This window comes from Mustela lutreola, chromosome 5, assembly GCF_030435805.1.
Source record: "Mustela lutreola isolate mMusLut2 chromosome 5, mMusLut2.pri, whole genome shotgun sequence".
Taxonomy (NCBI): Eukaryota; Metazoa; Chordata; class Mammalia; order Carnivora; family Mustelidae; genus Mustela; species Mustela lutreola.
Genome location: NC_081294.1, coordinates 53827359 through 53852660, shown reverse-complemented (window position 1 = coordinate 53852660; position 25302 = coordinate 53827359). Strand labels below are relative to the sequence as shown.

Below are 25302 nucleotides of genomic sequence, written 5' to 3'. Positions count from 1 at the left end.
GACATTTAAAATATCTCACTCATAATTTTTGAAAATCTTCCTCATTCAAAGTTGTCACAGCTTGACAGCTCAGCTCTGTTTTGAGTATATTCTTTTACAATGTACTACAAACTGATTGAAGAGCTGACAAATCTGACTTAACCCAAACAAGAATCTTTAATATATCTGATTGAAAAGAATGTTTAATGAAAATGCATATACAGACATTACATCTAGCATCCTATTTTTAAAAAGTCAAATTACACAATTAAAATCTTTACTGAAAATATGCCTCTACCTCCCCACTAGAAAAAAGAAAATCACTCCACCATCTATTGAGACAAAATGCTGAAATTATTAGAAATCACCGTGATTGAATATTCATTTTTTTTGTCTAAAGAAAATCTAAGATTTTATTTCCTGCATGCACATTTAAACAAAGTTCAATAAAGTTATTTTCCAATTATCCATTCCTTTGGATCCAAGGATTGATCCTGGTTTGCACACACAACCTATAAGAAAGAGAGTAAAATACTGAAATAGGGTTATATAAATATACACACACACACACACACACATATATATATTCTTATATATATATATGTAATGCATATATATGTATAACTATATGTAATTCTTCTTCTCTAATTCAGGCTGGAAAAATTAACTTATGATTATTAAATACAAAAAAGGAAGAGAAGAACAAAAGGGATCTGTTGCTAGATAAAGGGAGAAATTGGTTGTGTAATATAAGAGGCAACCATGAGTTAATATTCTTAGTGCAGTGACGATTCTACCCAAACATCCATAAGCAAGGCAAGTCCATAAAATGCCACTGGCAACAGTAGAATAAGAAACAGCCATAAGATTACCTCCCTAAATATTTTTTTGGTTTTGCTAAAATACACTTGGTTTCCTGCATCCTTTTCTTGCACTGAAATTATGTCACTAATAAGGAGTAGAAAAAGAATATACTACAACATAAGGCAAAAATTCCTGCCAGACAGAAGGATGAAGAAAGAACCTTTTCAGTGCTAAGAAGAGAGGAAGAAATAAAAGAACAAAAGAGAAAGATGGGAACATCCCAGCCACCTACAGTCTTCAGAGTGGAAAAGGCACAGAAATATCCGCCTCGTGTTGTTGGAGTTTAAGAACACTGGGACTGGGTGCCTCATTTCCACAGGTATCGCTGAGGAAGCCAGAAGCATCTCAGAGAAGCCCAAGTAAGTTCACATCACGGCACTACATTCCAGGTGGCATGAAAGTCACAGAGCAACATCACGCCCTCCAAGCCTGGCAGATATTTAAACAGGGTACTTCTGGGGCACCTGGGTGGCTCAGTGGGTTAAGCCGCTGCCTTCGGCTTAGGTCATGATCTCAGGGTCCTGGGATCGAGTCCTGCATCGGGATCTCTGCTCAGCAGGGAGCCTGCTTCCCTCTCTCTCTCTCTGCCTGCCTCTCTGACTACTTGTGATTTCTCTCTGTCAAATAAATAAATAAAATCTTTTAAAAATAAAATAAATAGGGGCGCCTGGGTGGCTCAGTGGGTTGAAGCCTCTGCCTTCGGCTCAGGTCATGATCCCAGGGTTCTGGGATCGGGCCCCACATCGGGCTCTCTGCTCAGCGGGGAGCCTGCTTCCTCCTCTCTCTCTGCCTGCCTTTCTGCCTACTTGTGATCTCTGTCTGTCAAATAAATAAATAAAATCTTTAAAAAAAAAAATAAAATAAAATAAAATAAAATAAATAAATAAACAGGGTACTTCTGTGGGCATTTCAGAGCCTCCTTCCCTTCTGGGCAGTTCCAATGACATGGAAGAGATTTCTGATTCAGTGTGGTTCTCCAGTGGCCGCTCTATATACAGACTTTCACAGCTGGAAGCCCTTTGCCCTCCTCCTGGGTAGAAACGAAAGCAGTTCAGAGATAGGTCTGATCTGGATGTGGCCCACATTCCTCCATGGGAAAGATGCATTATCTGTTTGGTTATTAGTGGACATGTAGTTTTCCCTAAACGCAGGCTTCTAGCTTTTACTTAGGCTTCTATAGCTCTTTCTGACATGAGTTGAGTTCCCAAAGTCCACAGAGGTCCCCACCGTAGCTCTCCTAGCAATCCTCCCAACTGCATGAGACAATTTCTTAAAATAAATCTCTTCACTCACACACACACACACACACACACACACACACACACCCTATTGGTTTTGTTTCCCTGGAGAAACCTGACTAAAACGGGGTTTAGCGTAACATTCTCTAAAGTAAATCTCCTCACCAAATCCTCTCCTGTCAGGATTTTGACCCCTTTCTACAATTTCTATTTGACTGAATGATTCCTGTCCTTTAAGTAGCTGTTTTAATCTGGCACCTTACTTAGTTAAGGAGCATCTATAACATCCTTGAGCCTTCGAAAAATCCCATTGCAGAGTTCTCTTATAGGTATTAATAGGTCTAGCAGAACAGAAGAGCTATGCTCAGGACAAAAAGACTTCACAGAGGAGGGACCTCACAACCAGAGACAAGGATAGGATCCATGGCGATCCAAGGCAGATGTTAGCATTTTGGGGACCAAAGCAGCAATTCAACACCATGGGTATCAAACTGGGACAAACAGCCCTGAGAGGTTAGTGCCAACCCTAAATTGACTGCTTTGTAGCTACAAGAGATGGTTTCAAACTAGAAGAGTCCCAGTTGAAGTGTGAGTGACAGTTTGTGAGGGGTTTTTTCTTCTACTAGAGGGAATAACTAAAAGAATAACATGAGAGCAATATGAAATTGGTTTTGAAAAACAAAAAAAACCTATATGTTTATTCACATCTGAGTCATAATGAGAATTTTGGCTTTTCTGATTTTATTTCAGAGGGAAGGTTGAGTAACTGCAGGCTACTTGATAGTTTTGACTGTCATAAATCAACCACAATATAAGTTATGCATGAGTGTATCATGAATTCGCATAGATTGTGGAAAAGCATGGAACACAAAGATAATCAGCACCCAAAGGTGAAGCAGGACAGAAAATAATAACTACAAAATGATGTGGACTCAGGCATTTCCATTAACTTATTCTTGGATTACCTGGAAATGTCCGAATCTTTGGAGAGGACAAATTGTAAGGAAATCATGGAACAATAACGTAGTTAGAACTGCATTTTTATTGTTGTGTTTGTGTGTGTGTGTGTATGTGTGTGTGTGTGACATGCATAAATGCATATTTATAAAATATTCATTATATATTCCTGAGGTAAGAGAGATAGGTCATAAAATTCATTTATTTCCAGATATTAATAGCCCCAAACAGTGATGGGTCCTGGAAGTTGACATTTTGAACACTTCTGTCTTTCATGCAACCAAGACTGACAGCGTAGTATAATAGTTGAAAGCACATAATCTGGTGTTTCAAATCACAATTCTTTCATTTAATAGTATTGTGACCTTGGGAAAGTTATATAACTTCTCTAAGTCTCCTTTCCTGATGGGTAAAAGAGGAATAACAGTAACTACTTTATAGGGGTGTTACAAGGATTAATGAAGAGACATAATATCCATAGGTATCCTAAAATAGTGCCTGGAATATAGTGAGCTCTACATAAAGATTTGCTAAATAAAACTAGATAGTCACACATATAAAGATCATAATAATAAATTGTGTAAATTGTGTATTTTGTTTTATTTTGATATTTCACTTGCTTTTGCTCTTCTAAACCAATCATTTTTCTTTATCACAGTCAAAAAGGGGGGGGGGGGGATCTCCATTTTAAAGTTGCTTAAATAAAATGTCACAACTATAATTAAAGTTGAGGGTTTAGTACACTTTTAGAAGTTTGGGAACAACACTAACATCAAGGTATTGTAAGACTGGAGATATTAAATTGATATTTAAAAAGAAAATAAGTGAACTGAGAAATGTCAGTCTTTCATAGAGAAAATAAAAAAATATAGTGGGTTTTTGAAATTCAAACTACCAAACTTTCCACTCACTAGTGTTTTCCCATTTGACTGAAAGATTCCTCTCCTTTAAATAGGATGTTTTATTTGGGCACCTTACTTGCTAAGGAGCATTTATCACATGCTTTGAAAAATCCTATTTATAAAGCTGATTTTTTTTTCTTAATTCTAGATATGGTTTGTGATCCAAGGTTTGATCAATCTTCTATCTATAATAATCAAAGAAAATTGATAAATTGGAAGGGTTTACCTAGTACACTATTGGGTTTTTAATTAGAAGTGGGTATCATTAGGTTTAATATACTGTTTTTAATGACAGGGGAGTGAACTCAAACATTATTCAAGATTTCCAGAGTTGGGGGTGGGGGGAAGAAGTTGCCTAACTTTCAGCTAACCAAAACTTTAAAAAAATTTAATTATGCAGGATACCCCATCATTCAAGTTTATCCACGTTTTATTACTATGTCCTGATTTTGTTTTTGCCGTATTGCTTCTCATATCCTCCATTCTAATTTTTTATGCTGGCAAAATCAGTGAAAATGAGTGTAATTCAGTAATGTGCTTGTTAACAAAAACAAGACACATTTCAGCTACTGGTAACACAAAAAATAGCCACTCAAGGGCATACTCATAATAAAAGTTCACCAAGTTGTTCAGTAGCTTAGTTCTTTCTGTGAGGAGAGTGTCTGGTTTTCCATACAAACTAACCCAGAATTGAGAAATGGGAATATAAGGGCCCTCACCAAAAGCATTCAAAATGAGGTAGATCAGGACATGTGTGAAAAGATATCAGGACATCTGCATACCTGGCTTGAGGGACCTGGAGTCTGTGATCATCGCCACTTGTAAACTTTGGGATTTCTCACAGTTATTTATACAAACAGGGCCTCACATCATTATATCCTCATCAGTGCTGCCACTCTCTGCCTCTGGCCACCCAGAATGATAAACAAGGAAATGATGTTTCAGAGCTTCATCTTCAGGAGACTGAGAAGTTATAATTTTCCTTCCTAAGGAACCCTGGCTCGAGGCTGAGAATCTCCTGGAAATTTGTTTTCAGTTTCTCTTGTTTGTCCTTTGTCCGGAAAGGTCATCATCTGCTCCTCAGAAGCATCATGCTAAGCCTCTTCTTTGAAATATATACATACAAATTCTCTTGTGAAACCCGCAAAAGAGGCAACCTTGAGCACAAATGCTTGGAGAATATTCCTGTCTTAGGTTGGTTTCTACAACAGAATACAATAAACCAGGTGGCTTCAACAACAAACAGTACTGGAAGCTGTTCTGGAGGCTGGAAAATCCAAGATCATGGTACAGGCAGGTTTAGTTCCTGGTGAAAGCCCTCTTGCAGATTGCTGTCTTCTTGTTTTGTCTTCACATTGGAGAGAGAAAGAGAGAGAGAGAGAGAAATTACTCTCTTTGGTTTCTTCTTACAGGAGGTCTTAATCTCATGTAAGAATTCTATCCTCCTGGGGGTGCCTGGTGGCTCAGTAGGTTCAAGCCTCTGCTTTCGGCTCAGGTCATGATCTCAAGGTTCTGGGATCGAGCCCCGCATCAGGCTCTCTGCTCAGCAGGGAGCCTGCTTTCCTTCCTCTCTCTCTGCCTACTTGTAATCTCTGTCTGTCAAATAAATTAAAAAAAAAAAAAAAAAAAAAGAATTCTACCCTCCTGATCTCATCTAAACCTAAGCACCTCCCAAAAGCCCTACCTCCTACTATTATCATATCAGGGTTTTGTTTCAACATAGTTCAAATAAAATAGTTTGACAGGACACAAATATTTAGTCCATAACAATTTTTCTATCTGTTCCTACTTCAATATCACTAGATGCTATCCATACTATCACTCTTCTTTTGTATTATACTCTCTGGCCTGGCAAAGGGACAGTTTTGATAACACGGGTAAGTAGCTTCTCTTTAGCATATATGATTCAGAGAAAATCAAAGATTAAAATGGGACAAAATGATTTAAGTAAAAAGATCAGATTTTGAAATCAGTATCTTCTTTATCTTATGTAAGTTGCTTAATCTTGTTTCCTCCTCTGTCAAATGAAGTAACAAGGATATCTACTTCTCAAATTGTGCTTTGGATATTAAATAAGATCCATTTGGTGATTCCTCTCAGTACTTCTTGACTGCCTACTCTGTGCAGATACTGTAATACACACTCAGGATAGCACAGTGAAGAAGACTGTCAAAATCCCCACATCACTGAGCTTCCATTCTAATCAGTGTGAAAAACAAATACATGCACTCCACAGTTAGGTAGTACAGAAATTTTCCCTCTACAGTCCTCAGCTCTACCAACTGAGCTACCGAAGGGCGCGCTAGTACAGAAATTTTGTAGAGAAACAAAAGCAGTGTGGAAGGCTAGAGAGTGACAAAATGTACTATTGAGGATAGGGTGGTCAGGCAAGACCTCTTTTTGGAGACGAATTTAAGTAGAGATCTTAAAATGACAGAATAAGCCATGCACAGACATGAAGCAATTTCTAGACAGAGAATAGGGAGAGCAAATTCCAGAAAGATGGCAACTTCTTGGGGTCTTCAAGGAATAATGAGGAGGTCATTGTGGCTCATGTATAGTGGTCAGTGGGGAGATAAAGGGAAAATGAGGTCTGCAAAATAAAGGGAAAGGAATCGAGACAGATCATAGAGAGTCTGGCACAGAGTGAATAATCAAAGCATAGCTATTCCTGACAGATTTTGTCCCTGTATTATTGATGAAGGTTGGGATTAGATGATTTCCCTTCATATTGTCAATGAGTCCTCTTTCAAAAGAAGAGGTGATGGTCCTGTCACTTTCCCCCAATACTATCAGTACCATATTTGGGTTCTCATTGACCCTGGGCTTTCAGCAAATGATAATTTCTTTTCCTCTATCCAAAGTCATGTTCATCCTAATGAAGATGCATCATTGGCACTTGCTTCCTGCATGGCTGGGAAAGAGCAGTAGAACCAAAAGGCCCCATCCAGATGGAGGAGCTCAGTAGAACATCTGCCTTGCGTGTCTGTCACCTCCCTACCTTCTGCTGCTGTGTTAGCTGCCAGCCATTGCAGCAGTTCCTGAATCAGGGGACCCTCCTCTTCTGGTGTTTTCTTAGAGCTTTGACAGATTATCTGTACTGTTATTCCCAAAAGCATCACGCTATCTTTCTTAAAACTGTAGGAAGATCCTCATGGAAATCTGTGCTTTAAAAAAACTACACTATTTGATCTTTAAAACAGATCCATTAAGCCATAGCCACACCTGCAAATGTCCTATCAGCTGGCGTCAGGCAGTTAATCCATTGCATCAATTACATGGATGACCTATACTGGTCCATATGAGACTGAAGAAACAAAACAGCTATGGAGAACACATTTGTTCCTCTCCAACTCCTTGTGCTTCTCAGCCAGGTCCACCACTCTCTAATCCTTGCTATAGCTCCTTTTACTCTACTTTTGAAGCTCTTCTAATTCGTAGTTACATGTCACTGAGATTGATTATTTTATTAAATATCTATCTCCCTCCACTAAGCTGTACTAACTAGGAAGCCAGGGAAACTTGTTTTTCTTATTTCTTGAATCTTAGCACTTACTATTCCAAAGCTAGTACTTATTCTACTGCTTTCTGGACCAACTTGTCAAAGAGCAGATAACCATTTAAACCTAAACATCTCTTAATATAAAGACTGCCTATATGGGTTTTTTAAACCTATGCCATTTGCTTCTTTTTATATAGAAGAAGTAATAACATCAGTTCTTTCAAGCATGAGTTTGAGCTAAGAACAGAAAGAAGGGCTGAGACACCCATTATACATGTTTTGAGCAACACTTTTCAAAACCAAAAACTTTGATCTTTTCTTCTCATTGAAGGTATATCCAAAAAGCTTGACTGTGGACATAAACAAAAGGTAAAACTGGACCTCGTCAATCTACTGCTTCTATGAGCCTACCTAATTTGTTCAGTGAAAATGAATATCTACTTGTTTACTTATGATAGGTTCTACTTGAGCTCCTTGGTACCAATTCCAAATTTTAAGTGAATAAAAAGGCAAAACCTTGCTGTGTTGCAACATCATCCCTTCCTAAAAAATAAATAAATAAATAAACTATTTTTATAAATGTACTTAATAACACTACCATAAACTCATGAGTTTTTTAAAAAGCATTACTTCAAACTTGAGGAAAAAAATAAAAGAATATCATTAATCTCCCAAAATTATAAATTCCCATGAAAAAATAACAAGAAAGAAGGAAAGACCAAAAGATATAGAAAGCAAAAAGGGAAATAAAAAGAAAAGTGGAAAAGACGTAGAAAGATAAGGCACCATTGAGAAAGCAGAGTACTCAGTCATAAGTCTTAGACTTAGAAGTAGAGATTCTGTGTGAAATCATCACATAGCTCTAATGCAGATACAGGAAAATGTAATAGTATTACCCCCTACAACTAACCTCTAAATTAGTAAGGATTTAAAACACATAAAAGTGATGTTTGATATTCGGATCACAGTGGAAAAATTCTATCAAATGGTGGGCAGCAACTTTATTTCTTTAATAAAAGTAATACTTTTAATATTTATTATATTTAATAATTTTATATTAATATTTAATAATATATAATAATATATTGATATTAATATATTAATATTTAATATTTTAATCCACTGTATATAAGCCACTGAAATCCCTGCCTCCATAAAATTTAGATATTAGCAGAGAAAGGTAATCAACAACTAACAAACATAATCAGTACATTATATAATCTGTTGGAAGATAACAAATGCTTGAAAAAGTAAAACAGAAAGTAGTTAAGACTGCAGGGACAGACAATTGCAATTTAAACATGATGGAGATAGTAACCCTCATTAGGGTGGTGACATTTAGTAAAGTCTGAAAAAGTTGAGAAAGCTAGCATGAATATTTGGGGAAGTACATTTTAGGTAGAAGTCAGGACTGTGTCTGGGATATGTGTGTGGTTTGATGTGAAACAAGTGAGGCAGGAAAACATGGGAGAGGAACTCAGAGAAGTATTAAGGGGCCAGACCACATATTTTCATTTCCCTGCTATTTAATGGTGTTGAACATCTTTTCATGTGCTATTTGTTTATATTATTTGTGAAGTACCTGTCTAAGAATTTCCCAATTTTGAAATTAGCTTGCTTGTTTCTTCACTATGGAGTTTAAAGAGTTTTTTTTTTTTAAGATTTTATTTATGTATTTGAGAGAGAGACAGTGAGAGAGAGCATGAGCGAGGAGAAGATCAGAGAGCGAAGCAGACTCCCCATGGAGCTGGGAGCCTGATGTGGGACTCGATCCCAGGACTCCAGGATCATGACCTGAGCCGAAGGCAGTCGTCCAACCAACTGAGCCACCCAGGCGTCCCAAGAGTTTTTATATTTTTTGGATACAAGTCTTTGTTGGATATGTGGTTTGCAAATATTTTCTCCCAGTCTGTAGTTTGTCTTTTTATTCTCTAATTAGTCTGTTGCAGGGCAAAGGTATTCAATTTTGATGAATTCCAATTTATCAACTTCTTTTATGAATCTGGCTTTTGGAATTCCATCTATAAATACTTTACATAACCCCAGGTCATAAATACTTCCTTCTAGAAGTCTAATCATTTTGAAATTAGATTGGCAATTCATTTTGAGTTGATTTTTATATAAGGTAAAAGGATAATATTGAGTGTCATGTCTTGTAAATGGGTTCAAGTAGTTCCAACTTTGTCAAAATAACTATATTTTTCATATTGAACCACTCAGGTGCCTTTGTAAAAACCAAATGGCAATTATACAATGGAATATTATTTAGGAGAAAAAAAGAAATGAGCTATCAAGTCATGAAAAGACATGGATGAATCATAAATGCATACCTTTTAAGTGAAAGAAACCAGTATGAAAAGACCACATACTATCTGATTACAATTATATGGCAGTCTGGAAAAGGCAAAACTATAGACACAGTAAAAAGTTCAGGGGTTGCCAGGGGTTCAGAAGGGAGAGTTGAAGCATGGGTGATTTTTAGGGAGAAGTGTAACTATGCTGTATGATACATAATTCCTGACATATGACACTATGCATCTGTCAAAGCCATTCAACATAGAAAACTTTATAATGGACCTTAATTTATGCAAAATTTTAAAAATTACTTAGGATGACATGTGATCCCAGGAGAGAATATAGAATGTGATTGTATTACAAATATATAAAACACTTCACTGGAAGAGGAGATGCTGACCTAAGAGGCTTGGAAATTAGTGGAGTTTGTAAAATTAAATGTAAAAGAAACTCTATTGAAATGCTATGCTCAATCACTTCTAAGTGATTTTGGCTAAGATGGTGTGTAAACACTATGCTATGGTTGATAAAGTTTTTCCCATGCCAGAAAAGATTAACAAAGCTAACTCAGCTATGCAAGTATCTTGGAATTAAACAATTAAGTATATAAATGGTGAATGATGGGAGCCAGAGTTCTCATTGTTAGAGTAGGAGTTTACAGATAAGCAAGAGACCTAGCTAGAATGATCCATATGGTAATGGAAATAGAGTTGGAGACATCATTATTAACTTATGTTTAGCTTAAAATAAATTAAAATGACTCAATTTGCTGAAATAATGCTGAAATATCTATAGACAGATGTATAGACACTGAATACACACATATATTTCTCTGATCCATCAACTGAGAAGGCCTAGAGTCAGTGACATCTCAGTAGCACTGAACAAACCTAATGCCCATGTCTTGGTTTCTAATACTATTGTCCAAGAAAAAGAACCAGGTCTTTTTGGAAAATGGGGAAATAGGGGGTTTTAGGACTGGGATAGAAAATACAGAAGAGGTGCCTAACAGGAAATACACGATATGCCAGAAGCATCTTGTAGTGCCAGGAATTAAGGAAATACTTTCAAAAACAAAAAACACCATCAGGGCACATGAAAGTGAAACAGGAGCCAACTGAAAGAGAGCCTGATTATTCCAACTTGAAAGAATTTGAGCAACAAAATAAAATATATTAGATTATAACCCATAAAATAAATATCCATAGGCCCATACTGATCGAAATAAATAAATTAATTAATAAATAAGGAGAAGAGCTAAGTCTTCCACACAGAATAGTTCCAAATGAATTACATACTCTTCCTTTAAGGAGGGGGAACATAACTCCCTGCTCCTTAAGTGTAGACTAAGTATAGTGAGTTGCATCTAAATAGTAAGGTATAGAAAAGAAGGGAAATGAGCTACTTCTCAGTTGAGAAATGACAAAACACAATTTCAGCCAGAGGATCAAAGTCAACAACAACAATGATAAGCCAGTTGGTAGTATGTTCTCTTGATGATGAACATGATGAAAAAGGCACATTACCTCTATGGTCTTCCTCCCCAAAAAACCTAACTCCATTCTACGATAGAAGCATCAGGAAAATCCCAGTTGGGGGGAATCTACGAAAGATCTAATAGTACTCTTCAAGACTGTCAAGGTCAATGAAAACAAGGTAAGTCTGAGAAACTGCCACAGCCAAGAGAACCCAAAGTACACACGACAAATAAATGTAATGTGTATCCTATATGGAACCCAGGAAGAGAAAAAGAACTTCAGGTAAAAGCTGAAGAAAATCTTTTTAAAAAGTTGCGGGGGGTGGACACCTGGCTGGCTCAGTCAGTTAAGCATCTGCCTTGGGCCCAGGTCAGGATCCCGGGATCCTGGGATTGAGTTCTGCATTGGACTTTCTGTTTAGTGAGTAGTTTACTTCTCCCTCTACCCCCATTCTTGCTCATGATCTCTCTCTCTCCCAAATAAATAAAATCTTTTTTTTAAAAAAAAGCATGAACTTTAGTTAATAATTATGTATCAATATTGGAACATTAATTGTAACAAATATACCATATTAATGTGAAATGTTAATAATAGGAGAAACTGTGGGTATGGGGTGTATAGGAACTCCTTTATCAGTTTTTCTGTAGGTCTAAAATTGTCCTGAAAATAATTTATCATTAAAATAAATAAGATGCTCAAGTGCAAATAAAATCAAATGGTCATACTTGTGTTGATCTATTTCTGGACTCTCTTCCAATCCATTGATCTATGTATTTATACTTTGGGCAAAGGAAAAAGAAACTATATAAAATTTATGTTAATTCTTCTTTACATGTTTACTAGTGAAACTACCTGGGCTATAGATTTCTCTTATAGTTTTTTTTTTAAGATTTTATTTATTTATTTGACAGACAGAGCTTACAAGTAGGCAGAGAGGCAGGCAGAGAGAGAGAGAGAGGAGGAAGCAGGCTCCCTGGAGCAGAAAGCCCAATGCGGGGGCTCCATCCCAGGACCTTGGGATCATGACCTGAGCTGAAGGCAGAGGCTTTAACCCACTGAGCCCCCCAGGCGCCCCTCTTTTACAGCTTTTTAACAATGTATTCAGCTTTTTTTTTTTTTTTTTTTTTTTTTTTTTTTTAGATTTTTTATTTATTTATTTGACAGAGAGAAATCACAAGTACACTGAGAGGCAGGCAGAGAGAGAGAAGGAAGCAGGCTCCCTGCCGAGCAGAGAGCCCGATGCGGGACTCGATCCCAGGACCCTGAGATCATGACCTGAGCCGAAGGCAGCGGCTTTACCCACTGAGCCACCCAGGCGCCCCTGTATTCAGCTTTTTAATAGTGAAAGGACTATTCAAGTTACCCATTTCGTCTTCAATGAGTTTGGTAATTTGTATTTTTTAAGGAATTAGTACATTTTACCTCTCTTTGAATATTGAATTTGTGTGCATAGAGTTATATGTAGGATTTCTTTAATGTCCTTTTAATGTCTGAGGGTCTGTAGTGATACCTACTTGTTTTTTTTTTTTTTTTTAGTGCCAGAGGTAGAACTTAGTGATTCATTAGTTGCCTACAACACCCAGTGCTCATCACTTCACAGGCCCTCCTTAATGTTCATCTCCCCATCGGTCTCCCCTCCAGCTACCCTCTTTGTTTCCTATAGTTAAGTCTCTTATGATTTGCCTCCCTCTCTGTTTTCATCTTTTTTTTTTCCTTCCCTTCCCCTATGTCCATCTGTGATACCCACTTATTTTATTCCTAATATTGGTAGTTGGTGTCTTTTCCATATTTTGTTTGGTCAGTCTTACTAACAACATCTGTATACTTTTGACACTTCAGAGATTTCCTACAATAAACATTTGTCATTTTATAATTAGAAAACATACCATTTAAAAATTGCTTGTTTCTTCTTTTAAATTGAAGATAATGTTTACAACATGGGGTTGATACATGAGTTAAAAGTGGTAATGCATATAAAAGTTCTGTGCAATTTATAGACAGATGCTCTTCTAAGTAAAGGAAGAGAGTTGAGTAACTAAATTAGAAGAATATTATTATCCAACTTAGGAATAGATGGCAATATTTATATTATGACTTTATGGGTTTAAGAGAAGAACCTACATTTTCAAACATGGTTTCCCACAACATTTTGAATAAGGTTCTTCACAATTATATGCATGACATTTATTTACTTGAAATTCTTAATCACTTTTGAAAGTGACTAGTCACAACTAATAATTCAAAAATCTATGTAAACAAGTATAAAAGAACAGTAGAAGATAGCCAATTGCCTCATTAATTCTGAAATAGCCAATGTATTTCTTTGAAGACCAGTCACCTAAACTAATCCCTACTACATAGTTAAATAATTTATATTATTTAGGTCCCCAGGTAGATTACCTGTGGACCTAGAGCATGCTGGCTTATTCATCCTATGTTTCAGATTAAAAAATAAAATAAAATAAAACTAATACAATCCTGCCCTGAAAAAAAAAACAACCTAGTTCAAATAATATAATACTACTAAACCTCACCTTTTATATTAGTATAGATTTTAGAGGCAAATAGGAGGGTAGGGCGAGAGGAATTATACCTCCCTTTAAAACATTTAAGGTGAGATGGTACAAATACTCTATTCCCAAAAAAGATTTGCTAAATTCCCCACTCGGCGAAGTCCAGAAACACTCTACCTGACATTTGGAAGATGCCACTCTATGAAGAAGTGATCTCCTAAATACTGAGCTCTCAGAGCCCCATGAATTTGCAGATAAGAATGAGGAGAGAGAAATGACAAGATAAGAAGGATTTCAATTGTAGGAGAAAGAAGAGCATTAGATGAAGCCAACACATTCAGCTATGATTTATGCAATACCCAAGTACTAACTCAAGCCAACAGCATACTTCCAGGCTATATGTAACTACCAAATTACCATAAATTAAGCTCAGGCAAAAATAAGGCCATAAAATGGACATTTTACAGTGGCTATTGACTACGATGTTCTGTTTGCATTAAATCTTCTGAAACATTGTTACTTTGTCAACTGAATTAGTAATTGGTGTCTTCTTGGGAGGGAAATATATAATACTTCAAACTTCGTTTATATTACTCACCACAATTAAAGTCACTCGCTGTAAGAAGCTGCTATCTATATGCATCAGACTAATTATTTTGTGCTTTTTTACTAAGATAATGGGACACTGCTGCCAGTGGGCAAATCCTGATCATACATTATACCACACTTCCTAGCAATTTTTGATGAAAACTACAGGTGGAGACAGATTATAATGGGAACATCTAATTGAAATTCATCTCCATTTTGCTTCAGATGGAAGACATGCTGCTTGAGCCCTGAAACATATTCAATTTCATTCAAATTGGATGCAGATTTTTCCGGCAAAACTAAATTCAAAAAACATATATTTCAAAAGGTCCTGGAAGAGAGAGAGGAGTACCACAAATGTTGACCACTCAGGTTCATTAAGCTACTGCTTTCCAAGGTAGGAATAGAAAACTGAACTTCTGAAAAAAGCTATTATCTTTGTGATACCACATTGCACTAGCAGTTAGGAAGTCCAAGGCTTCACAAAGACCATGAGGAATACTGTCCAACCCTTTAATAAATTTCTCTAACAGTCCAAAGTCAGGTCTCTTCATTCATGTGCAGGGCCTCACTGTCTCCTTTTTCCATGTCCACCTCTGGCACTGACTCCTAGGGTAGAAGACGGAGACTCTCCAGTGAGATATTGAGTAGGAAGACGTCTCTTTCCTGGGCCAAAAAAAATTTATATACAAACAAACTCATACTCATACACATACACATACACATACACACATTCTTCCACACACTCATACATTCATACATATATGAACATACACATTCATATATAACATATACACATGTGTACATATACATGTGGGGGGTGTATGAATAATATGCATATTTCCTTCCTTTGCAGTAAACCAAAACATCTCTCATTGGCAATAAGGCTGATAAGATGCTTATCAGATGAGTACTCAATACAATGTTACTTAAGGTGAAACTCATCTGAGTTGTTTTTGCTAAATGCTAGATCATACTCTTCTTGAGAATAACTGATATACTCACAAATCCATGCATTTACTCCACCAATATTTGATGAGCACCATCTATGTGTCATGTACTAAAACACAGGCCAGAGACAGAGCAGTGAACTCCACAGTCTTGGTCTTTAAGAAGCTTTCATTCTCAAGGGGATGAAACAAGCAGGTAAATACGTCTGATTGTGATATGCACTAAGAGGAAAAATAACGCAGTTAAGAGAGTGATTCAGGTGGGCACTCTATATATGGTAATCAGTGTAGTCTTCTCTTACAGGGTCATATTTTAAGAGATCTGGATGAAATGAGAGAGTAAGCCAGGCAAAAAACTAGAGGGAGAACCCAGTAAGAAGAAGGAATGGCATATTTAAAAACTGGGAAGCAGGAGCATGCTGTTGCTGGAATATAGTGAGTGAAGGGGAGAGTGAAAGCAGATGAGGTCAGAGAGACAGCTGAGGAAAAGCGAGGGTTCAGCCTTATAAAGCTTTGGTAACGTCTTTGCCTTTTCTTCTGAGCGAGATGGGAGCCACTGGAGGACTATAAATAGAGGAACTACATGATAATCTTTACAGGGCTTCCTCTGCTTGCTCTCTAGGAAAAAGACGGAAGGGAGAAGGAAGAGACAGACAAAACATTTAGGATGTGACTAACTAATCCAAGGGAGAGATGATGGTGATTTGAACCAATGCCCTGCACTGCAGGTCGTGAGAAATGACCAGATTCTGAACATATTTTGAACATATTTTGAAAGTAGTGGCTTCTGGAACTGTTGACAGATTTATGTAGATATGTGGCGAGAAAGGACCCAAAGTTTACTCCAAGCTTTCTGCCTAAGCAACTGGAAGGACTAAATGGCATGTAAAGTGCCTAGGATGCAGTAGGTACTTAGAAGATGTTGATGACTGGTATGCATATTATTCCCTTGGTGGGAGACCAAGACGTGCCCAGGTGGCCTAATGAATTGCTGTAATACAAGTTTTTGGTTTTGAGTGGTTAGTTCCCATCAGGAAAGGGGACTCTAAATGCCCAAAACTTCTTCATTGGGGGAAGGGGCTGGAGTCTTAAAACAGAAGCTACAGAAAAAAATCTCCAGGGATTCCACGAAGAGTTTCTATAAAGTTTCTTTCACTGCTGTATTTTAAAATGTGCTCAAATCTTCATAGGCAACATACTAAAATCAAAATTAATCCAATCCTTCTGATGTGGAGTTATAATTACTAATGTGCATTAAATGTATGCTTCAAACACAGTGAAATGAATGTTTAACATAAAACCAAAAGAAAGCGGGGCACCTGGGTGGCTCAGTGGGTTAAGCCGCTGCCTTCGGCTCAGGTCATGATCTCAGGGTCCTGGGATTGAGCCCCGCATCAGGCTCTCTGCTCAGCGGGTAGCCTGCTTCCTCCTATCTCTCTCTGCCTGCCTCTCTGCCTACTTGTGATCTCTGTCAAATAAATAAATAAAATCTTAAAAAAAAAAAAAAAAAGAAAGCAATACCACTGAATTCAATCTTTTACGAAGTATAATAAAGTGGTTTCTTTAAGGAGACATTCAGCATGAAGATCCCGTTGGTTACAAACAACTTCCTCCAGAGTAAAAGTCACCTCAAGAATATAGATGATACAGATCCACAATTACTTAATAAGAGAGAATAGAACATCCTAAAAATATATTACTAAATGTAAAGTTGACAACCAGGTAGACAGTTATGATCTTCCAAAAGATTCTCCTTGAAGCCCTTTCAAAAGAAGGAATATGAACTGCCTGAACCGTGGGCAGAGTACAGGAAGCTAATTCGAAAGATGCCACCTCTATACTTTAAGAGTTTCCAGTCTCTATGATGAAATTGTGGAGGAGGCAATTTTATACCAAGAAAAAAAGCATCTCTGTAAAACAAAACATACCTGCCTATTTGTCATTCACATATTGACACAAATGTGTAACTAGAAAATGTCATCTGTACCAACATGAGCTAGATATTCTTTATTTACCCCTCCAGGTCCACTCTCTAGTTTCTCCATCTTGTTTGGTGTCTCAAGAGTCTGACTTCTATAGACCGCATTGCCAGGACTCTCTGGTCATTTTAGTTTAGACAAAAGCACCAGGAAGAGATCAAGGGGCAAAAGGTGAGAGAGATTTTTTTCTCCCTGCTGGACCATGGATTGACAATGGCTGTCCATTGTTCCCCTCCACCAGCCCTCTTTTACACCTACAGGTTTCACCAGGGTCTGATAACTACTTCTTCCCCTTGCGCCTATTTCCCATGACCACTGGCTATGGATGCCTTGTTATCCCTTAAAAGTTCCTCTTAAACTTGGTCACACACTTGTATTAACATTTCTTTAATAATCCCTTTGAGTTTGTTGTTCCCCTGCTACCCAACTGACATACTGATCTCTAAACTTAATTCACAATTATTTGTAGAGCTAGGAGGAAACACAGATTCCCAGAGCCTATCCAAGACCTAATGAATCAGAATCTCTATGCTTAGAGCTAAAGAGCAAATAGCTTCAATAAACAACGTAGGTGATTTTGATGCAGCCAACTTGGCAACCATCAACAGACCAGCATGTGGGAAACCCTGCTCTGAGAACCCTTCCATGCCAAACTGAGGCATTTGAAAACACATGTGATGCTTCCAGAATACAACCTCAGCCACACTTCCCTCTGACACCAGAGCAATCAGTACACAGAAAAAGTGGATTTTCTGTGGGGACATCAAAAGCCAAGGAAAACAAGTATATGGTCTAAAGTGAAAGGAGATACCCATGAGCACATTCAGTAAATGCTCAACTACTCCCTTCACATTTTATTAGATTCTCAATTGAAAATCACTTTTCAACCATTTTACAGGAAATGAAATGCATTTACACTTCTATCTAGTGCCAAAGTGAACAAAGTGGAAAATGCCTACTAGTTTAGGCCTGCCCAACTGTAGTTTAGAGTGGACACTGGAGCACCTAGAGCCCTTCAGCTTTGGGGAAATGTGACCTGTTTATTCCTGAACACCATGATCCTCTGGTAGGACCAGCAGATAAATAGAATCAAGAGCCTAACCTGCTCTGGGCTCATGAGATCTACTCTCCATTCTAAAGCCAAAGGCACCAGGAGATGGGCTAAACTGACCATCTGTTCTTCTCTCTGATAATATGTAATTAAGTAATTTATTTATTCAGCACTTGAACCCCTTCCTCTCACCTCCCATTAGTCAGGGCTGATTATGCCAGACCCAGCTGTAGGTAACATATTGCACACTCAGACGAGCTCTGTGCTACAAAGCACTCTGCTAGCCTCCTGGCTATCGCCACCTCTCAGACCTGACCATAGGAGTGACTGCATGAGGCTTGCTGCTCTGCTAGCTTTGCTTTCTTCCCCAATGCTTAGGCACCAATTTCCTGCTGTGCAATAAACCATTTACTGTGCATATTTAATTCATTTGTTCAAAGATGAATTTACCCACATCCTCTGATCTCTTCCACCAGGCCAGCTAGGCAACACCAATGGATTTCTCCCATCTGGTAAATTTTATCTAAAATACAAACAAACACAAATGTAGACAGAGCCTGACACACAGCTATAGAGCACTGGGATTGATTCCACAAGCCTCCAGCAAAACATAAACAGCTAAAACTACGATTATATATAGCATATGCAATGTTTTGCATATTACATGATGTTTTACATAGCACATCTGTTTTTGTAGCCTGACCAACAAGTATTTCCTTTTTGCTGATAGTGGCTTTTTAAATATTTCATTGGAGACTCCTTACTCTACGTCCCTGCAATATCATTGGGGCTGGCTCGATTCAAGGTTAGGCCAGCCCACTGAATGCAAATTCTAGAAATTTTTTTAATAGAGCTCTTTCCATGGATGTCTAAGAAGATAGCAAGGTTGCCTAGGTCACTCGTGATCATCCTGTCATCCTAGCATTATCTTACTAAATAAAATCAATTCAACAAAACTGAAATTAAGATATGGAGTGACCAACTTCTAAGCAACCAAGACACCATCTGAGTACCTGGATCCAGCTGAAGCTACACTTATTCTGGGATTTCTCTGGTATATAAGCCAATAAATTCCTATCACCGACTTAATCACACAGTTATTTTTTTTAACACTTGCAAACATAAAGTTTTTATTAATATACTTTCCTTATTTTAAATGTAATAGGTCACATGCTCGCTTCGGCAGCACAAATATTAAATGTAATAGGTCACTATGAAACCTCAATAACTTCTCAGATATGGATTGGGTAAATTCACCTGAACTTAGCACATTATTTTTTTTATATAGATTGCACAAATGGAAAGTAAGCAAACATAAATGAGATTGCAAAAGGAACTTAAAAACAAAAACTTCAAAACCATAGATTCTTAGAAATAGGAAAGGGTTAAAAGTTATTTAAGTACAATCTAAAGGCTGTTGTTATTAGTTCTCTAACACTGACATTACTCAAGAGAGGCTAGAGGACACTTGCCCAAGAAATTGTAGAAAGTGTTCTTAGAGCAAAGAAGATAGTTTTATGTTCACAAAGCTAGCTTTTGTAGGCTGAATAACAGACCTCCAGAGATATCCATGTCTTAATCCCTGGAATCCATGAATATTACCTTATATGGGAAAAAAAATAACATTGCAGGATATGATTACATTAAGGATCTTGAGATAGTGAGATTGTCCTGGATTATCCAGGTGGGTCCTAAATGCAATCACAAGTATCCTTATAAGAGAATGTTTTGCCATGCTAACTGTCCCTCTCATAACACACCACAAGTCTATTATTCTGGAAAGTGATGTATCTAGAACACAATGCCATGTTCTAGTTAGATCTTATCCTCACAGAATAGAAACTATTACCTCTACTAGTTCAGTCTCAAACTCCTTTAGGCCACTTTAAAAATACATTCTTAAACATGAAAAGGCGCTCAATATCACTAATCATCACAGAAATACAAATGAAATACCATCTCACACCTGTTAGAACGGCTATCCTCAAAACAAGACAGAACAAGTGTTGGCAAGGATGTGGAGAAAAGGGAATCTCTGAACACTGTTGATGGAAATGTAAATTGGTGCAACCACTATAGAAAACAATATGAAGATTCCTCAGAAATATTTGAAAATGTAACTACCACGTGATCAAGCAATCTCATTCGAAGTATTTCTCCAAAAGAATTGAAGAGATATATCTGCCCTCCCATGATCAGTGCAGCATTATTCACAATAGGCAAGATATGGAAACATCCTAAATATCTATCAATGAATGAATGGATAAAAAGATGTGGTACATATACAATGGAGTATTATTCACCCATGAGAAAGAAGGAAACCCTGCCTTTTGTAACAACATGAAAGGACCTTTTTATGCTAAGTGTAATAAATCACACAGAAAAATATAAATATTATATATTACTTATATGTGGAGTCTAAAAAAGGTAAACTCACAGAAACAGAGACTACAATGGTGGTTAGCAGAGGCTGGGTGGTAGGCAATGGGGAGATGTTGCTAAAAAGCATAAACTTCAAGTTATAACGGGTGCCCTGGGTGGCTCAGTCATTAAGCGTCTGACTTCAGATCAGGTCATGATCCCAGGATCAAGCCCTTCATCAGGCTCCCTGTTCAGCTTCTACTTCTTCCACTCCCCCTGCTTGTGTTCCCTCTCTCGCTGTGTCTCTCATTGTCAAATAAATTAAATCTTTAAAAAAAAAAAAAAAACTTCAAGTTATAAGGTAAGAAAGTTCTGAGGATCTAATGTCCATCATAGTGATTATAGTTAATAATACATATTATATACCTGAAATTTGCCGAGAGTACACCTTAAATGTTCTCACCACAAAAAGACACAGTAATTATGTGATACAATGGGTGTGTTAGCTAACACTATGGTGGTTGGTGATCATTTTGCAATTTATAAATACATCAATTTGACATGTATGTATCTTAAATTTACACAATGTTATATGTCAGTTATATCCCAATAAAGCTGGAGAAAATAACATTCCTTGACTTAGCAGCGATGTCATGGAAAAAATCACACATACTTTCAAAGTGAGGATAACATTCATGGGGTATACATGAAATAATTCAACAAAAAAAGTTAATTTTAGGAACTGCAGGCAACAATAGCAAATCATTAACACAAAACCTTTCTCTATAAAACATATAGATACTCTGGTTAAAATATCACAAGTATCCTTTTAAATACATATCTGCACTCAAATAAAAGTAAGAGAAATCCCCAAGGGTCAAAAATGAAGACAAAGGAAACTCAGTAATATATTATCATGTTGTCCTGGTTCGGTGATTGGGGAAGGGATTGGTCTGGTTTCAGTTAGCCCACAGGCTTTGATTTTAATAGCTACACACATTGTACATAAGACCTGGAACCTATGAGATGAGGAGAGTTGGAAATGAGACCCTCATGCTTAATCCACAATCTTCGGAGTACTGTTTTTTCAGTGAAATTGTGTTCTATATGCTCACTGGCATAGAAAAGGAACATGGAGGCTGGTGCACTTCTAAATTTCAGGCATGAGGAGTGGGAGGAACCTCCCCTAAAAATTCTTAACCAAAGCTCATCTTCCCATGAGCTTCGGTTTTATTTCACACTCTCTTTGCAGAGTCCTATATTCCCAAGGCATGAAATTAACATAAAAAGACATCGTGGAGCACCTGGCAGAAGAAAATGAGAAACATCTAGATGGAGAAAAACTCAGCCCAAACCACACAGAAATAAATAGATAAAGCCTCCACTTAGATAAAGCCTCCACTAAGGATAGACATGCAAGACAAAATTATAGAGCTGGATAGGAAAATTTTAGTGTTCATGTTAAACCAGCAGATAGATAGAAGGAAGACCTTCAAGAACTTCACATAACAGATTTAAGATAGGTAGATAGATAGATAGATAGATAGATAGATATGCTTAAAATGATTAAACAGGCAGTGTATTGAAAGCATGCATTTAGTGCTGGTTCTTCCCAAAGCCCTACTAAGATGATAGTAAACCTTTTATCTCCCTAAGGCATAAACTCACAGATGTAAAACGGGAAAAAAAAATGAGAACAAAAACAGAAAAAAATGTGGATGATAAAAAGCTAATGGACTAGTGATAACTGATTACCAGACAAGAGAAAGCTAGGAAGAGAAATTAGAAATGAGAAAAGCCAAGAAGTACCCAATTTACCCCACAGATGACAGCCACACAGTCAACAAGCCCCACCCATATGATCAGAATGTTCACAACCCCACTGGTACATAGAAGCAGATAACCCAGGGATGAGCTACTTCAGAAAGAGGAGGTAGAAGTCAAACTATACCTGAATTCCAACTCTGCAATTTTATACTATGTAACTTCAAGGCAAGTTATTTACTTCTTTATAGCCCAGCTTCTCATCTGTAAAACGGAAGAAATGATAGTAGTCACCAGTGATATTTAATGTGAGAAGAATGAAATAAGTTAATATATATTAAATAAGATAATATGTATAATCTATTAGAAGAGTGATGACCACATAGTAGATGCTCAATAAATGTTTGCTACTAAAGTTGCCATTATTGTCTGAAGAGAGTTCTAACATAGAATAGAGGACAAAACAAAGAAGTTAAACCAAATTGGAAGAAACAGAGATAATATAGGGCAAAAAATTTTTTAACTTTTAATAGTATCTTCAGAGAGAGAAAATATCCCAGCTATTATGACCAAGAAACAAGAGCAGACACTTACTTAAAAATAATAATAATAATAATAATAATAACAGAGAATGAATTTTGCCAAAAGAAAGAATGGAAAATAGACTTCAAGAAATCTCTGAAGGCACTTCTGTAATGGTGGAAAAAGGATACCTGATAATCCACTCCCCCATAAAATGGAATACTAGCAAAAATTCTCAAAATGAACTTATTCTGAACTTTGGAAATTAGCCAATGACATAAAACTATTTGAGCGGTGATTATTCAGGAAAAACACTTGAGTTTAATTGGATAATCAGGTCTGTGGTATTCTAACTTGGCCTATTCCCAACATTCTACCTCGTTCTGGAATAGCTTTGAAAACCAGTAGTCTAACAAAGATAGTAACCTTAGGGAGTTCATAATGGTATACTAGGAAATACCTAATTAACACAAAGCAAAACAGCAGTGGAGGAATAGGGAAACAAAAAGACAAAAAACATAACAGATATAAATAGCAAACTTGCAGACATAAATCACTTGGCAGGAATTGCATTAAATGTAAATGTATTAAACACTCCAATCAAAAGTTAGAGAGTGACAGATGAAGAGATACAAGACATACACTTCAGAGTCAAAGACACAAATAGGTGGAAAGTAATAGGACAGTAAAAGATATATCAGGCAAAGAGTAACCAAAAGAAGTTAGAGTGATACTCATATCAAATAAAATAAAACTTAGGACAAAATTGTTGCTAAAGACAAAGACATTTTATAATGATAAAAAGTAAATCTATCAAGAAGACATGATTATAAACATATCAACTAACAAAACCCCCAAATAAATGTAATCAAAACTGACATAATTAAAGTGAGAAATACACAATTAAACAAAAATACTTGTGACTTGAAAACCCCCCTTTAATAATGGATAGGATAACTAAACAAAATATCAACAAGAAAACAGAAGAGGTGAACAACACTATAAACCAGCTAGACCTCCCAGAGATCTATAGAACTCTCCACCAACAAGAGAAAAATATAATTATTGGGGGCACATGGAATATTCTCCAGGATACTCCAGGTGTTAGGCCACAAAACAAGTTTCAGTGTATGTATAAGGATTTATATAATACAAAATATGTTCTCCAGGAACAATGGAATGTAGTTAGAAATCAATAACAGAAGAACATTAAAGAAATTCACAAATATATGGAAATCACACAATAAAGTCCTAAATAACAAATGGGTCAAGAGAAATCACAAGAAAAATTAGAAAATATATTAAAATGAATGAAAACAAAAACACAACTTACTAAAATTTATGGGATGAAGCTAAAATATTCTTAAGAAAAAAATTTATAACTGTAAAAACCTAGACTAAAATGGAAGAAAGATCTTAAGTCAGCAACCTAACTTTCCACTTTAAGAAACTGGAAAATCAAAGAGCAAACTAAACCCAAAGTAGTGATAAGAGAAGAGAAGAGAAGGAGAGAGTAAAGAAGAGACCTCTCAGAATATCAGAATATAAAGATGCAAAAACTGAAAAAAGGAAATTAAAGATAATAACATTAGAGATATAGTCCAAGAGATCCAACATCATAAAATGAATTAGAGAGTGAAGGAAATAGATATAAATGAACCATCCAAACAAGAACCTATATTATTATTATTATATTATTATTACTCAAGAAAATCCCCATAATGGAAGGATATAAGCTCCAAATTTATCTTTTTAAAGAGGTATGTGAATTTTATTTTTTAGTATTGTATTTATTTACCTAGACAGAGCAAGTAAGAGACAGAGAACATGGGCAGGGGGAGGGGAAGAGGAAGAGGGAGAAACAGACTTCCCCCCCTGAGCAGGGAGCCCAACCCCAGTACCCTGAGATCATGACCTGAGCCAAAGGCAGATGTTTAACTGACTGAGCCACCCAGTTGCCCCATAAGCTCCAAATTTAAAAGGCACATGAAGCTACCAGCAAAGTGGATGAAAATAAATGTACACTAAGACACATCAATGTGAAATTTCAGAACAATAGAAAAAATACATTATAGCATAATTCATGACTTGATTGTGAATAGTGATTATAGAGCCATAATAATATAGACATTGACTATAGGAATACCAATCTAACAAATTTCTATTAATTCTACTGAAAAAAAACAGGGAAATGGGAAGATTTTGTTTTGTGGTAGGGATCAAGCATGAAATAGAGCTAAATCCTCTCATTTGAAATTGCATAGATAACACTGAAAATTTAAAAATCAACAAAGTGCAGTGAAAGCATGTTATGTAGAAGCATGCTGTTAAATTCTAAAATAAGTTCAAAGAGTTAAAG

General features: G+C 36.7%; 1 long non-coding RNA gene across 5 annotated transcripts in view; it reads right to left on the bottom strand.

The window, feature by feature from the left end:
• Positions 1-160: 160 nt before the first annotated feature.
• The window catches only part of LOC131831875 (uncharacterized), a 71548-nt gene continuing 46406 nt past the window's right edge, over positions 161-25302 (bottom strand). For 2 of the 5 annotated variants that reach the window (XR_009353845.1, XR_009353843.1), the window contains exons 6-7: positions 4723-5288; positions 161-491 (exon numbers count right to left, since the gene is read on the bottom strand). This is a non-coding gene — a long non-coding RNA (uncharacterized LOC131831875). Of the gene's footprint in view, positions 492-4722; positions 5289-18746; positions 18820-22608; positions 22686-25302 lie in introns of all 5 variants that reach the window. The other 3 variants (XR_009353846.1, XR_009353847.1, XR_009353844.1) reach the window with 3 other exon arrangements.